This window comes from Protopterus annectens, chromosome 11.part0 (assembly GCF_019279795.1).
Source record: "Protopterus annectens isolate FY-2018-M chromosome 11.part0, PAN1.0, whole genome shotgun sequence".
Lineage (NCBI taxonomy): Eukaryota > Metazoa > Chordata > Ceratodontiformes > Protopteridae > Protopterus > Protopterus annectens.
In genome coordinates this window covers 882,841,061-882,857,180 of record NC_056745.1, presented here as the reverse complement: position 1 = coordinate 882,857,180, position 16,120 = coordinate 882,841,061, and the positions used below count along the sequence as shown (strand labels likewise).

General features: G+C 44.1%; 1 long non-coding RNA gene across 1 annotated transcript in view; it reads right to left on the bottom strand.

Annotated features, from left to right (window-relative positions):
* Positions 1 to 848: 848 nt before the first annotated feature.
* Positions 849 to 16,120, bottom strand: part of LOC122815627 — a 64,288-nt gene continuing 49,016 nt past the window's right edge. The window contains exon 2 of the long non-coding RNA XR_006366975.1: positions 849 to 1,181. This is a non-coding gene — a long non-coding RNA (uncharacterized LOC122815627). The remainder of the gene's footprint in view (positions 1,182 to 16,120) is intronic.

Sequence of the window (16,120 nt, the reverse complement as noted above, 5' to 3'; positions counted from 1 at the left end):
GGTCTTATATTCTTTGCCCCTCTAAGAAATTGCTTGAACAAGTAAAAATGGGGGTCCAACAAGTAGGAAATTCTGGCTAATCCAAAATGCTAGCACAACCCCTACAGATGTTTACAATGACGGTCTTTTACAAGGACTTACTCAATATACCTTAAATCTGAAAGGCAGGAGATGTTACACATGTTGTCAAATTCAAAAACAGACTTTAGACAATACCCAAAATATACAATACGAGAAACGATTCCCTCCCCAGCCAACCATCATCAAAAATATTACTTTTCTGATAATCCCACCCTCAAACACTAAGAAAACCAGCACATCCATGACAAATAAGGTTAGAATACAAAAAATTCTTGGGACTTCTCTTGGTCACTGCAGCTCTTCACTAGCACTAGCAAAGGCAGTAGCTTGCAGTTATCTCCATAGCGGGCAATGTCACAACCCTACCAACAGCACAAACTACTACCTCAGCCAGGCCAGCGTGCAAAATTTCCAAGAAAGAGGAAGAATTAAAAAAAAAAAAAAAGGAAAGTCCCAATTGAGATGGTGCTTGGTTCAACATTCAGCTTTAAAAGTGTAGAGAACATTTCCTTTTGACAACACAAGATCTGCAAGACAGCCAGATACATTCCTTCCAAAGCTGGCTGCGTGAAGTCTACGGAAATCATACCCAGCAGGCAGTTCCCTCAGTTATGCCCTTTTTCTTTGCTGACCAGAGAATGACAGGACAACCTTAATTTACCCTACTAGATGCCGTCAAAACCCAGCTTTAAAGGGCAGCAGCTCAAGTACTCTAGAACTCAGCTAAAAGACACCACAGCCTCTACAAGTAATGCAATGGTACAAAAAAATAATTAGTCAACACCCATAAAAATATATTTCAACTCAATATAAAAAGCTTAAATGCTACAATAACTGCAGTAAATAGCTTAGTCCCTCTTTTTTTGTGTGAAGGTGGTCAGTTATTAATGACAACACTTGAGCAAACAGACTTGCACACACTGTTAAATATATCCAATTATACAATAGCTATCATCATTACAGTTAGACAAGTTCTGCCACCAAATGGGCCCGTTCTAAGATTCAAGCTCTCGGTCAATCAGCGCTGGTAGTTGACTGGATTCCTTTTACATTGCTTCATCAGTCAGACACGTGCTTATTTCTGCATTTGAGTGAGAACACTGAAAGAAAAAAATAATAATCAACAAAATAAATCTTGTAAATACTGAAAGCATGCCAAGCTAACAGTACCCTTAAACAGAGTAAGATGCAAGTATTTTAATAAAGATAGTCTGAACAATAAATGTTAAATGAAAAAAACAGTTCACTAAAACAGCAGTGGGAAAACCAACACCATATAACATTAATGCATTTAAAACATCAATACCATGACAGTCTGTAGCCCCAAGAAAGCAACCACAAACACCAGTGGTTTTCAAAATGTAGAACTTGTAATAATCAAGGGCCTGTAACTTCATGTCAACAGCACAATGATCTTTGCCTACTCCACATATACACATTACTTCGTCACAACCATCTTTCTAGTAATAAACCTCATATGTACACTGTACGCCAAAATACAGTGTTTCCTAATCCCCATACCACCTTCTTATGCCAAACCACATCTGTCACAGATCTTAATCTTGTCTGTTGCTACATGTACAACTCCTCCCACAACTTGGGGGGGAAATCTTGTTCCCTCTGGCCTTCTATCAAACACTCTGGATAAAATTTGCACAGGAAACTGTACCTTGGGGACAATATGTAAATTCTATTTGAGCTCCTGCAACTGGAAAAAAAAAAAAAACTTCCATACCAAACGTTGTTTGTCTTTCGGCTTTTCCCGGTTAGGGGTCGCCACAGCAGAACTCCGGTCCACTCATGATTGGCAGTAGATTTTCACTAACGCAGAGGTGCCAGCTCGACGTCCAACTTTCAACGAAGGCACGCCCACTTACACATGTCTTTCGAATGCCACCCAACCGCAGGGAGGACATGCAGACTCCACACAGAAGGCACTCCCCGTACTCCAGCCGAGAATCGAACGGGAGAACCACTTGCTGTGAGGCAACAACGCTACCGCTGCACCACCGCAGCTCTAACTTCCATACCAAATACTTTTAGATATTTCTTTAAAATCTGCTCCCTCTAGTTGCAGCCTCCCTTTTATGTCTCCCTCCCAATACAAATTCACTATTACAAATCAAATTCCATTCACCAACCGTGGTTAAATGCCTTCTCGAAAACATATTTCAACCTCAAATTCTTCAAAGGTCAAAACATTTCTCAGGGGAAAAATAAACGATACCAAACCAACATCTTACTACCACAAATTTGCTATTCATCTCTTTTTTACTTCTAACACAACTGCAGTCTTACTCCCTACCACTATAATTACACACATCTCTTCTTGTCGCTGATGCTCTGTTGTGAATCCAATGGTTTCAGGATGCATGCTCATTGTTCATTCCTGTCAAGTGCACTTTCTGTACTACTACTGCTTGCATTCTATACTCTTTAATGCAGATTATCCTTCACCTTTGATCTCTCCCAATAAATCCATTTACATTCCATATTAGTACTGACAATGCAGCTATTTTAACAAACATTACTACAACCAATAATGTCGGACATGTTTTTACACATAATATTCCATCTGGCAGCTTGTAAACACACCAAGAACTGGCAGGTACAACTTTTATATATTAACATCTAATCTCTTTTAGAATTAATGCTTTTTCCCCCCAAACACTGCAATTCATGGAACTACATCTAATTTAAAAGGAAAAGACAAAAATGCAATTCTTCTAGTGAGCAGTCAATGCTCCAGCTCTGTGACAGCTCACACAGTTAACCCAAACAGTTCAGTTGTGTACACTTACCATAAATGTAGATGTTAGAGTGTATTCACTGTTGCAGTCATCACATTTGGGTTATCCTGCCAGGGGTAGGCCTCAGTCGGCCCGAATACCACAGGCTTAGTATTTCTGCGTTGGTTGCTAACGCCCCAGGACTGACATCAGGTAGTCAGTGGTATAAAATCAGGCAGCAGACATTACATCAGTTTTATTTGCCCCGTCAGGAGCCCCCCAAATAGGGAGCTATATTATGGTAGAAGACCACCACCAGTAGAAAGTAAATACCAAAAAATCCCTGTAGGGAGGGAGACTGGCTCCAGGAACAGTATCTTTTCCACTTTTCTGAATCTATTTTCTAGTACTAGGCCTCCTTGCCTCAAGAAAGACTCCAGCACCTGCTTACTGAGGGTTGCTAGAGGTGAGTGCAGGGGATTAGCCAGGCTGCAAGGTTCAGGGTCTGAAGCTGAGGGTGCAGAATTTGCCCCCCCCCCCCTTGCTGGGACAGCAGGGAAGGGGTCTGAAGCAGGTGCCATGGTTGTAGCACTGTCAGACTGCGCAAAAGAGGATACCAGTGCTGGCGTGGCCAGTCTGGTGTAACCAGGACTGTCCTTGGCTTGTCCTGTTTGATCTTTAATAGTACCTTCGAGAGGACAGGCAGGGGCAGACAGAGGCTTTCCCAGAAAAAGGACAGGGCATCCACCTTCCAAGCTTGGCTGTGAGGAGTTCTGGTGCATTATTTGTTCAATTGATAGTTCTGAGGGGAAGCAAACAGGTCCACCTCTGGTGTCCCCCATCTGTTCCCCAAAAGTTTGAATATTTTGGCTTCCAATTTCCATTTGTGTGGGTCCATGAGATTTCTGCTTAATTCGTCTGCCAGTGAATTTAGTTGGTTAAGCAGGAATTGAGCTTGTAGGTGCACTTGGTTGCTCAAGGCTGTGTTCCACAGAGCCAAGGCTAGTCTTCAGTGGGGGGTAGGAATGTGCACCCCCCCCCCCTGCTTGTTTGTGTACCACAATGTGGTGGTTTGTGTCTTTACCAACAGTTGTCCTGGAAGAATAAGACCTTTGAAGGCTGTCAGAGCATTCTGTACAGCTAACATTTCTTTTTGATTGATATGCAGGTGCATCTGCTTTGGGTTCCATTTGCCCTGAATGCACTGCCCTGCGAGCCACCCATGCATAGTCTGATGAGTCTCTGTTAGGGTTTGGGCGGCAGGGAGTAGAGTGAAAGTGTCCCTTGTTGTGGTTGCAGGCCTCTGCCCACCAAAGGAACTTGGCCCTTAGACATGGAATGATAGGAATTATTGTTTCCAGGTCCTGAGAATTTTGACACCATAAACTTTTTAGATGCCACTGAAGTTTCCTCATATGCAGTCTTGCATATGGAATTAACAGAACGCAAGAGGCCATGAACTCCAGAGCTTGCAATATTTTCCTTGCAGATAGCTGGGTTTTGGTGGCCAACAGGTTGAAGTAAGTTGTCAAAATAAATTTGTTTCGCTGGAGTAAGGAATGCCATCTGGGAAAGTGTGTTCAAGCTTACAACCAGGAATACAATCTGTTGGTAGGGTACTAGGTGTGATTTCTTTTCATTGATGGTGAACCCCAGTGAAGTTAAACGTCTCTTTACAAATGCCAGGTGCTGTAGTAGCAAGTCCTGACTTTCTACCCGAATCGGGCAATCATCCAAGTATGGGTATATCCGAATACTTCTCTGCCTGCAAAAAGCAATGGCTGGAGCTAGGCACTTTGTGAATACCCTGGGCACAGTAGATAAGCCAAAGGGAAGTGTAGAGAACTGACCGTGCATAGAGCCTGCCCTGCAGCGAAGGTATTTCCTGAAAAATTCCCTTATGGGGATGTGCAGGTAAGCTTCTTTTAAGTCTAGGGTTGCCAGCCAAACATCCTTGGCTAGTACAGGAAGCAGTTGTTGGAGAGTTAGCATTATGAATTTTGAAACCACCACAAAGGTGTTGAGAATAGGTAAATCCAGGATAGGACGCCAGGAGTTCTCTTTTCTGGGAACCAGGAAAAGTCTTGAATAAAAGCCTTGTCCCCTTTGTTCTGCTGGGACAGGTTGAATTGCCCTGATGCAGAGGAGAAAGCATTTGCTTTCGGGGGGGAGGTCTGGCCATCCACTTAGGGTTGGGAGTGAGTGGAAGTGGAATCTGTATCCTAGGGAAAGTGTGTTTAAAACCCATTTGTCTTGGGTAATGTATTCCCAGTTTTCAGCATGCGGGGCAAGTTTTCCTCCTAAAGGTGCAAGTACTTGCGCAAGGCTTGGGGGAGTTAAGGATAAGTCATTGTGCAGGTTTGCCATAGAGGGGTGGCTTACTACTCCCTGTTTTGGACGTGGGAGCACCCCACTGCTTAGATCTGTGCATAACCAGAGACTGAAGTCTTGGGGGTCTGCTGCCCCTGGGTTTGGACCGAGAAGGCCTGGAAGGTAGTGGAAAGGACCAGTTCTTTGAAGGTAAATGCCTACTGAATCTAGGTGGCTGTACTTGCAAGAAATCTGTAACAGTTTACACAGATTTAGCTTTCTCCTCCAGGGTTCGTAATACGTGATCGAAGTTTAGAAACTTTGAACATGACAATATCAAACTTGTCTGTTCGAAGTTTCAAAACTTTGAATATGGGAAAAAAAATAAAAAAACATGCAACACTAAAGTAACTGTTGCAAGCAGGGGGGTAAAGCCCCCTTGCACCCCCCACAACCCTCATTCTTTAAATATACCAACTCCGAGACCGCACTATTCCCTTTCTGCACTATAGTGTGGTCTCAGAGTTGTGGAGGGATGTGGGGGGTTGCAGGGGGGCTGGCCTCCATGCTTGCACGGGTTTGTTTTACTTGTAAGTTTGTTTATTTTTTTGACATGTTCAAACTTCGGCAAGTTCAACTATATGGTTTCGACTATATAGGGTTTAAACTAAGTTCGATCACATAATAGGAACCCTCTCCTCCATCCTTTTGAGAACTTCTGCTTTACTGCCAAATAGGCGCTCTTGGTTTAAGGGTGCATCCAGCAATTTTGCTTTGACATGATCTGACAAGTTTTGTTCCTTAAGCCAAGCATGCCTTCTAATAACAGACCCAGTGACAGCAGCCCTACAAGATGCTTCTAAAGCATTAAACCACACTGCAAAGTATGCTTACCAACTTGGTCAGCAAAATGCATTAACTCTTGTAAATCTGTGTGTTCTGCACAGTCAGGAATCAATATCATTTTCTGTTTAATTAGCCCCATAATATGCTGCTGATAGTTTAACATATGAAACTGGCAATTTAAAGCCCTAATGGCCAGAGTAGCAGAGGTGTACACCTTCTTACCCCATCTGTCTAAAGCCCTAGAATCCCTGTCAGAAGGGGTAGGATTCTTGGCAGTAGTAGCCTTAATGCCTTTTGGTCCTTGGGAAATAGTGTCTGGATCCGCAGTAGGGTTCTTGAAAAGGAATTGTGAGAGAGTCAAGTACTCTATAGTACCTGTCAGGTTTCCTGGGAGCTGGAGGCAAAGTATCCTGGGTAAGGCTGGATTCCAAGAAAACCATCTACAACCTCCAGAACAGGAGGGATAACTAGAGGCCTGTGCTGAGGCAGGTTTAAAAATTCCCCGAGTCTCTTTTTGGACTGACAGTAGTCCTGGGTTTCCCAAAATGCTCCCTAATGGTATGCATGGTTTCACCAAAAGAAAAATCTTCTGGAGGGGAAGCCGAGGGAATGTAATCCTCTGCATCAGAATCCTCATAGGCAGATAAGGGTGTGTGTCCTGGTAGTCAAAAGAAGAGAGATATCAGATTCCTGATCAGACGAATCAGAAGGAAAAATCAGTTCCAGGGCTCTCTGTGGGGAAGGCTGGCTTCCCCTAATTAAGGTAATAAGGTCTCCAGCCGTTCTAATAATTTGTTTTTGAGGCCTGTGGGCCTGAAAAGCCATCAGGCATTTCAGGGAGAGAGAACTCTGAGGTCACTGGCTGACTGAGGTCACCTAGACTACAGCTTAGACTAAGCACCTCAATGGTTCTTTTGAGATTTTTCTTAAAAGCGGTCTCAGGTTTCAACTTTGTTACCCAAGAAGCTCAGTTGTGAGTGTTCTGCCATTTCACACTGAGCTGATCGAAGGAAAGACACTGAGGAAACTCGGAGCTATAATATACAACATTAAGTATCCTGTTTTTTGTTTATTTTGTTCTTTATTTATTTGTTATTTATAGCACTTTGTGTACTGTGTATTTTTCTAGCTAGTTTCACTGTGTGAGGTATTAACTGGAAATTGTCCACTTTTATTAAGCATCTGTTGGGTTGTTTGTTTCTGATACCTTGCTGCAGTTAAACTCTTTTTCTAGAGGCTCCTTTAGCTGTTTAAACTTTCATTTAAAGGCTCACTGCTGCTTTTCAGCTGTGAGAAACATCTCTGCAGTTTGTTTCCCACCCTCCCTGTTGGTATAGTGTTTTTATAGTTGGTGGCTTTGCAGTTGCCCGCCCCTAGTGTAAATATGATGTGGGACCCTCCTGTCAGTCTAGTGTCATTACCTCATTCTACCCAGTACAGGGATAACATTTGAGAAGGCCAATCAGCTTAGTTTCTACTACTCCTTTCTCTCTCCTTTCTCTCTTTCCACTTAAAAAAAAAATATCTGCTTTTACTGTATTTAAATTATCTGCTTTTACTGTATTTATGTTTCTTCCTACTTTATTTTGCTTTTGCGTCATCTTAAAAGTACTCAATTGTATTTATTACTGCTTGGTGTAACTCATTCTAAGCCTTTTACATTAAGCACTTGAGCTTCAAACCAGTTATTTTACATTAAGAGGGTTCATGGTCTGCACTCTTGTGGGAGGAGAGGCTGGACTCTGCCCTACTGAGCTGGGAATTTCAGGTTAAAGGGTTATAGTGCCTGCATATTTGAACTGTTTCTTACTGAAATTGGTACACCTTGTTTGCTGTAGCATAGACTAGATCCAGGCCTGCTGAATCTAGCTTTGTTTGTATGCTTGTTGTTAGTTTGCTTATTTCCCTGAAATGCTAATTCCACCTAAGAAGCGGCTTTTCAGCGCTTCTGTGGATCCCTAGTGATATCTGCATTGCTTACTGTACTTATTTCCTTGTTTCACTTGGAAGAAAGTTACTGTTTGTCGTTTTTGCATTTAAGTTACCTGTAGCACATTGCATTCAAGTTACCTGGCACTTGCTCACTAAGTCAGCACTAAAAAATTAAAAGCACTACACCCTCACAAACTCCCCTCGAGTACCTTATTCCCCATTGGCCCTTTTTTCCAATTATAAAGGAATTCCCAATACTATTCTAGCATGTCCAAAGGTCAGTTGTCAATCTCCTCTCCGGTCCAGCTGGTGAATCTGGGAATCTTGAGGCAATGTTACACCTGCCTCATGTACACAGACAACCCTCTCCTCCTCCCAACAAATTCCAACACATGTGAGAGATGAAACCATATAGCCAATCTGGAGGCTAAGCTCTCTCAACTCAGTACTGGCGTAACTAGTCAGGAGGAGAAGGAAACCACACTCACTACAATTCCAGTCTCACATAGACCTACCACGACAGTAAACCAAACACAAACATACTCGGAGGCTCTAAATAAAAATCTGCCTAAGCAGCAGAGACCTCCAAAGCAGACACCCAAGCAACCGCTACCCCAAAACAAAACACGTGCAACACACAGCTCACAAAAAGCTAGTGTGCTGAACAGTCACAGCCCTTAAGGCTAAACAACACACCTGATACACTTGTAATAGGTGACTATCGTCAGGCACACTGACGTCCCACTCACCAGGCTGAACAAGGAGAAGGTCACGGTGAGCTGCCTGTCGGGTGCTAGGATCCGCCACATAACACAAGCACTCAGGTCACTCCAAGGCAAGTACAAATATGACTCTGTCATTGTCCATGCTGGTGTGAATGACCCGAGACATACCTCCCTGGACTACATGGAGAGACAGAGGAGCTCTCTGAGCATGTAGCCCAGGCCGATATGACCCTGACCTTGAGTAGCATCTTACCCTCACCAAGAATGATGCCACAATATGAAGACAAGATGATCAATTTCAACAAATGGCTTAAGCATTGGTGTCATTCAAAGGGGATCCAATGCCTGTCAGCCTGGGATGACATGCTCGACAAGCCACGATGCTTCGCTAGGGATGGCTTGCACCTGTCACCCCTGGGCTTTCGGATATTGGAAAAGGCTCTTGCTACCCCCATAGTGCCTTTTGGCAAGGCTCAAAAGACAAACCCACTTCCATAGGTATCACAAGAGATAAGAAACTAAGAGTAATGCTACTTAACGCCAGAAGTCTAAACCTCAAGATATATGCACTCGAAACTCTCCTTAGCATGGAGAACATAGATATCTGTGCAGTAACAGAAACCTGGTTCAAGGCTCCCGAGAGCACCCCAGCACTACCAGGTTATACCTCATACCATGCTTTTCGGCCCCAAAACTTGGACCGAACCACAAAAGGAGGGGGAGTATCAATATTCGTCAAAGATACCCACACCTCCAGGTTGGTGGCACAGCACAAAGCATCAGAGACTATCCATGTGCAACTAACAGTGGGTAAAACTGCCTTCCAGTATATAGCCTGCTACAGACCACCCTCCCAAACCCAGGAACCCCACTCGGCCTTCCTGAGAACACTGGAAAATATGAAGGTCTCCCAAAACACCATTATATTGGGCGACTTCAACTACCCAAACAGACTGGGAGCATTACTCTAGCTCCAACATCCTAGCCCAAAGGTTCCTAGAATTTATAAACTCAAATGCTATGGAACAACTTGTTACCACTCCCACAAGAGGGGAAAACATACTGGACCTGATCATCACCAACATGGGGACTCCATGTTCCAGACTAGAAGTCCATCCCTCACTGGTAAGATCAGACCATAAACTAATATCACTGGAAATTCACATCCCAACCCCACCCCCTGCCCAGAAAACCACAGTGAAAAACTTCTCTAAAGCAAATTTCACACTCCTCAAAACCGAGGTGGAATCCTTCAAAGCCCCCGGGCCTGTGGAAAATATGGCCCAGACCGCAGAATTCTTCATAAACTCATTCTATGAACACATTCAGGAATGCATGGATCATGCAATCCCAAATAAAACCAAGATCCAATCCTCCAAAGGCAGACGTCCCGTCTGGTGGACCCCAGCCATAAACAAACTATACAATAGGAGGAGGAAGCTACTACATGATAGAGCAAAATCCCAAAAAGGGAAAGCAGCTCTGATCAGTATTAGCAAAAAACTACGGGCACTCTCATAAAATCGTCTAAGGCCAGCTTCGAGAGAAAAACTGCACAGGACACTAAGGATAATCACAAGGCTTTATTTAGTTATGTTAGGAACCTGGGTGGGAATTCCCAGATATGCTCAGAATTAATCCAAAATGAAAATAAAATACACCGAACCCACAGACATTGCCAACATCCTAGCAGACAGGTTCAGCGCAAACTTCTCCTCCCCCACCCCACCAAAAGGGCAAATACCTATCACAGCAGAGTGCTGCCCCCTTAACATCTCAGATGCTCAGGTAAGAGCCGCCCTCTCCAAAGCAAAAAACACAGCATCAATGGGACCAGACGGTGTCCCGGGCTGCGTCCTACATGAACTCCAAGAAGAGCTAAACCCAAACATAAAACTACTGTTCAATCTCAGCCTTACTACAGGATATGTACCCAAAGAGTGGCATACAGCAACAGTGGTCCCTCGCCACAAAGGTGGTGCCTCAACGGATCCTGGAAACTATCGCCCCATAAGCTTGACTAGCTTGGTCTGCAAAGCTATGGAAAGGATCATCATGGACCTCATAAATAAAGGCATTAGGGACATGCAGACACTGGATCCTACCCAGTTCGGCTTTGTTAAGGGCAGATCCTGCCTCTTAAACTTGGTCGATTTCTTTAAAAGTCACCAAGGCCATTGATGAGGGGAAGGTGGTCCACACAGCCTACCTGGACCTCGCAAAAGCCTTCGATACAATACCCCACTCTGGCATTATAGATAAGCTCACCAGCTTAAATATAAACCCCTATGTCACTAGATGGGTTGCAAACTGGATCAAGGACAGAACCCACATGGTTAGAATTGCTGGAGCCATGTCAGACTCCAAACCAGTTACAAGTGGCATCCCACAAGGCTCAGTCCTGGGACCTCTCTTGTTCAGTATACATTTCTCGGAGGTACAGGCCAACACAGAAGGACTGCGGCTGACCAAGTACGCAAATGACTGCAAACTGGGCGCCATAATAGACTCTCCAGCCAACACAAGCATCCTCCAAAAGGGCCTCATAGAAACAGACAACTGGTGCCAGAGCCATGGCCTCAAGCTAAACGCCAAAAAGTATATAGTCATCCCCTTTGGCAAAAAGCAAAGTGCCCACAAATTATCACATAGGTGGTAATCCATTAAGTACAGAAAAAGTAATTAGGGACCTGGGGACCCAAGTTGATGGCAATCTCTCATATGACAACCACGTGGCCAAAGTGGTTAGAAAAACATTTTATATACCCCACCTAATCATGAAGGGATTCACATCTAGATCAGGGGAGGTCATCGTGCTTCTTTACTCATCCCTCATCAGGCCCATAATTGAGTACAATGCCCCTTTTGGGATGTACCTTACCAGACACCTGCAGCAACTGGAAAGACCCCAAAAGTACCTCACCAAGAGAATCAAAGGGCTCAAACAGATGCCATATGCTGCCCGGTTAAAGAAAAGTACAGTTTTGTACCTACCATAAATGTAGATGTTCGAAGATCCACATTGCTGCAGTCCTTACACTTGGGTAGTCCGCTGTCCTCGGTCGGCCCGAATATCAAAGTATTAGGCTGACGTCGGTCAAGGCGCTTAAGACTGACATCAGGACGTCAGGGTACAAATGCGCATGACCGACGTCATATCCTCAGTCTTTTCTTGCCCCAGATGTCAGAAGACCCTAAACAGAAAGGTCAAAACCAAAAGACAGCAAAAAACAACCAACCACCCTTGCACTAAACAAATGTACAATATATACAAAATCTACAATATTTACAACCCAAACCACACAACCGCCTCTAACTACAGAGGGGAAGGAGGGAGGGTAAATTGGACTGCAGCAATGTGGATCTTCGAACATCTACATTTATGGTAGGTACAAAACTGTACTATGTTCTTCATCTCACATTGCTGCAGTCCTTACACTTGGGTAGAATCCCAAAGCAGAGGTAAGGGAGGATGGCAAAACTATAAAGCAGTAGGAGCTGCCAAAATGCCCTGTAAAATTGCAGTGGCAAAACCAGCCCTAGATTTAGAGTAAAGTGGAAGGTGGTAATGCTTAGAGAAAGTATGCACTGAACTCCAAGTAGCTGCCTCCAAAATATCTTTAGTTGCCACACCCCTTAAAAAAGCTGTAGAAGTGGCAGTAGCCCTAGTGGAATGAGGTCTAATCCCAGCTGGAATCTCCTTACCATGATGGGAATAACAGAAAGCAATACAAAACCCAATCCACTTAGAAATAGTTTGTTTTGACACAGGCTTGCCCTGAGAACCCAAAGCAAATGAAACAAATAACTGCTGAGACTGCCTGAACCCTTTAGTTCTGCTTAAATAATATCGCAACTGCCTGTGTATATCCAAGGTGTGCAAAATCTTTTCCCCTTTATTTTGGGGGTTTGCATAAAAAGTAGGCAAATGAATAGTTTGGTTTAAAGCCACACTAGAAACCACTTTAGGCATAAAGGAAGGATTAGTACGTAAAGATACCCTATCCTTATGGAAAATTAAGAAAGGCTCAACCGCCATAAGGGCCTGTAATTCAGAAACCCTTCTCGCAGAGGTAATGGCCAACAAAAAAGCAGTCTTCCATGATAAATATTTCAACTCGGCAGTAGCTGCAGGCTCAAAAGGTTGTAGAGTGAGTTTCTCCAACACAAAATTGAGATCCCAAGCAGGAGTAGGAGCTCTACGTGGGGGTCTTATATTCTTTGCCCCTCTTAAGGAATTGCTTAAACAAAGGATGAGAAAACAATGGTGGGTCACAGTCATAGTGAGCAGAAATTGCTGCAGCATGAACCTTAATAGAAGAGAAGGACAAACCTTTGTCCAGTAACAAGATATTGAAGAGCCACACTTAAATTAGGCTTAGAAACATCAAATTCCTTTGCTGTACTCCAAAATAAAAATCTCTTCCATTTACCTGCGTACACTTTCCTTGTACTAGGCCTTCTGGCCTCCAAAATAACATTCAAAACTTGCTGTGAAAGCTGAGACCCTCCAGGGTTTAAAACAGAATATGCCAGGCTGTTAGGTGAAGAGAGTGAAGTTTGACATTGAGTAAATGACTGTTCTCCTGAGACAGCAGGTGTGGAATCGAAGGCAAAGGCCATGGAGGCTCCCGTACCAGACTTCTCAGTAATGGGTACCAGTGCTGTCGAGGCCAATCTGGAGCTATTAAAATCATCTTTGGCTTGTCCTGTCTGACCTTCAGGAGTACCTTTGGGAGGAGAGGCAGAGGTGGAAAGGCATACACATGAAGATTGCTCCAATTGAAAGAAAGAGCATCCACTTTCCAAGCTGTGGGATGAAACCCTTTTGTGCAAAACTTTGGCAGCTGGTAGTTTAGTGGAGAAGCGAACAGATCTATGTCTGGAGTTCCCCATGACACTGTCAATTCCTGAAACACATGAGGATCCAATTTCCACTCGTGGGGATCCAAAATTCGTCTGCTCAACACATCTGCTAAGGAGTTCTGTGCTCCCGGCAGAAACCTTGCCTGAAGATTTAGCTGTAAACTGAGAGCAGTCTCCCACAAAATCATTGCTTGTCTGCATAGAGGATAAGAATGTGTTCCCCCTTGCTTGTTGATGTACCACATGACAGTTGTGTTGTCTGTTAGAACCAACACCTGCCCTGGAAGAAGTAAATCCTTGAAAGCTATTAATGCAAATTGGACTGCTAACATCTCCTTCAAGTTGATATGTAGATGTTGTAGTCTGGCAGGCCACGTGTCTTGTATCCACTTTCCATTTAGATGAGCTCCCAAGCTTTGTCTGAGGCATCTGTCGTTAGAATCTGACTCGCCTCTGGCCGGGTCACAGAGAGTCCCTTGTTTAGGTGACATTCCTGAGCCCACCACAAAAATTCCTTTTGAATGCAAGGTATTATCTGAATGACAGTGTCCATATCTTGGCAGTGCTGTGTCCATACATTTTTGAGATACCATTGTAGCTTCCTCATATGCAGTTTGGCATTGGGAAGCACCAGAATACAAGATGCCATGAACCCCAAGGCTTGAAGGACTGTCCTTGCAGTCAGCCTGGACTGATGAGACAATTGATGGAAGTAAAGGGAAAGATTCTTTTGTTTGTCCGGGGTCAAAAAGGCCATCTGGGATGCTGTATTCAGTCTCACACCCAGAAAGCACATGTCCTGAGAGGGTACTAGACTGGACTTTATTTCGTTCACAGAATACCCCAGGCATCTTAGCACTGCTATCACATATTGCAAATGATGAAGAAGTTCGTCCCTTCCTTGAGCCAGAATCAGGCAATCGTCCAAATATGGATAGATCTGTATTCCTTTTAGCCTGAAGAAGGCTATCACTGGAGCCAGAACCTTCGTGAACACTCTGGGCGCAGTAGATAAGCCAAAGGGCAATGCAGAGAACTGATAATGAGAAGTCCCAGCTCGAAAACGCAGATATTTCCTGCAACTTAGCCTGATAGGAACATGAAGGTAAGCCTCCTTGAGATCCAGAGTCACCATCCAGTGATCTTTGCCCAGCAGAGGTAAAAGCTGTTGTAACGTCAACATTTTGAACTTGGGAATGTCCAGATAAGTGTTGAGGATAGATAAATCCAAAATTGGTCTCCACGTGTTCCCCTTCTTTGGTACTAGGAACAGGCGAGAATAAAATCCTAGGCCCACTTCTGGCAGAGGGACCGGCTGTATGGCCCCTATTTGAAGCAGCAGAGAAATTTGTTTGTGAGCCTCTAGTCTTTGCTGAGGAGGAACGTCTGGCATGCCTTTGAAAGGAGGCAAGGTATGGAAATAAAACTTGTAACCTTGGTGTATAATATCCAATACCCATCTGTCCTGGGTAATTAAACTCCAATTTTCTTTGAAGAGTGCCAACCTTCCTCCCAAAGGTGCTGCCAGACAAGAAGGCTCTGGCAGCTGAAAAGGTAGGTCATTGGGCCTGTTTACGAAAGGACTGGCCCCTGCCCTCACCCGAAGACTGTGCAGGTGAACTCCTGTTCTAGGTCTGAAAGAGCCCTGAGCTCTGCCCCTACCACGTCTAGATCTTCCCCTAGACTGTGAATCATAAGCAGGGTACGTCCACCCCTTAGCCGGCCAATTCCTGCTAAACTTCGGAGGCTGAACTTGCAAAAAATCTTTAACAGCCTGCATAGACTTAGCCTTGTCTTCCATTTTCTTTAAGACTGCCTCCACAGGTGACCCAAACAACACATCAGACTGTAAAGGAGCATCTAAAATCCTTGTCTTAACATGGTCAGATAAATTCTGATCCCTCAGCCAGGCGTGCCTGCGAAGAACTTACCCAGTGGTAGCCACCCTAGAAGAGGCCTGTACAGCATCAAAACCACATTGTAAAGAATGCTTACCCACCTGTTCAGAAACATGTACCAAATCTTGTAATTCTTTACACTCAATGCCTTCCGCCAGAGCATCTACCTTAGACTTCAATTGAGAAAGAAGATAGTTTTGATATTTCAACATGTGAAACTGGCAATTCAAAGCCCTCATAGCTAAGGTGGAAGAAGTATAGACTTTCTTTCCCCATCTATCCAAAGCTCTGGCCTCTTTATCTGGAGGAACCGGATTTTTTTACAACAGAGGCCTTGACGCCCTTAGGTCCCTGACTAACAGTCTCTGGGTCCGCCCTAGGACTCTTATAAAGATATTTATGAGCTTCAGGCACCCTGTAATACCTGTCCGGCTTAACAGGAGCAGGAGGCAAAGAATCAGGATTAAGTGAAGCCTCTGCAAACACATCTTCCACAACATCCAGAACAGGTGGTATAGCCAAAGGCCTATGCTGGGGTAAAAACAGAAATTCCCTAAGCCTTTTCCTGGAATCAGAAAAGTCCTGACCTTCCCACTTAAAATGTTCCCTCATGGAATGAAGTCTCTCTGAAAAAGAAAAATCCTCTGGAGGAGAAGCAGAAGGAGTAGAATCATCCACATCAGAATCAGAATAAGGAGAATACTCCTGCAAGTCTTCAGCCGAAGACTCTGAA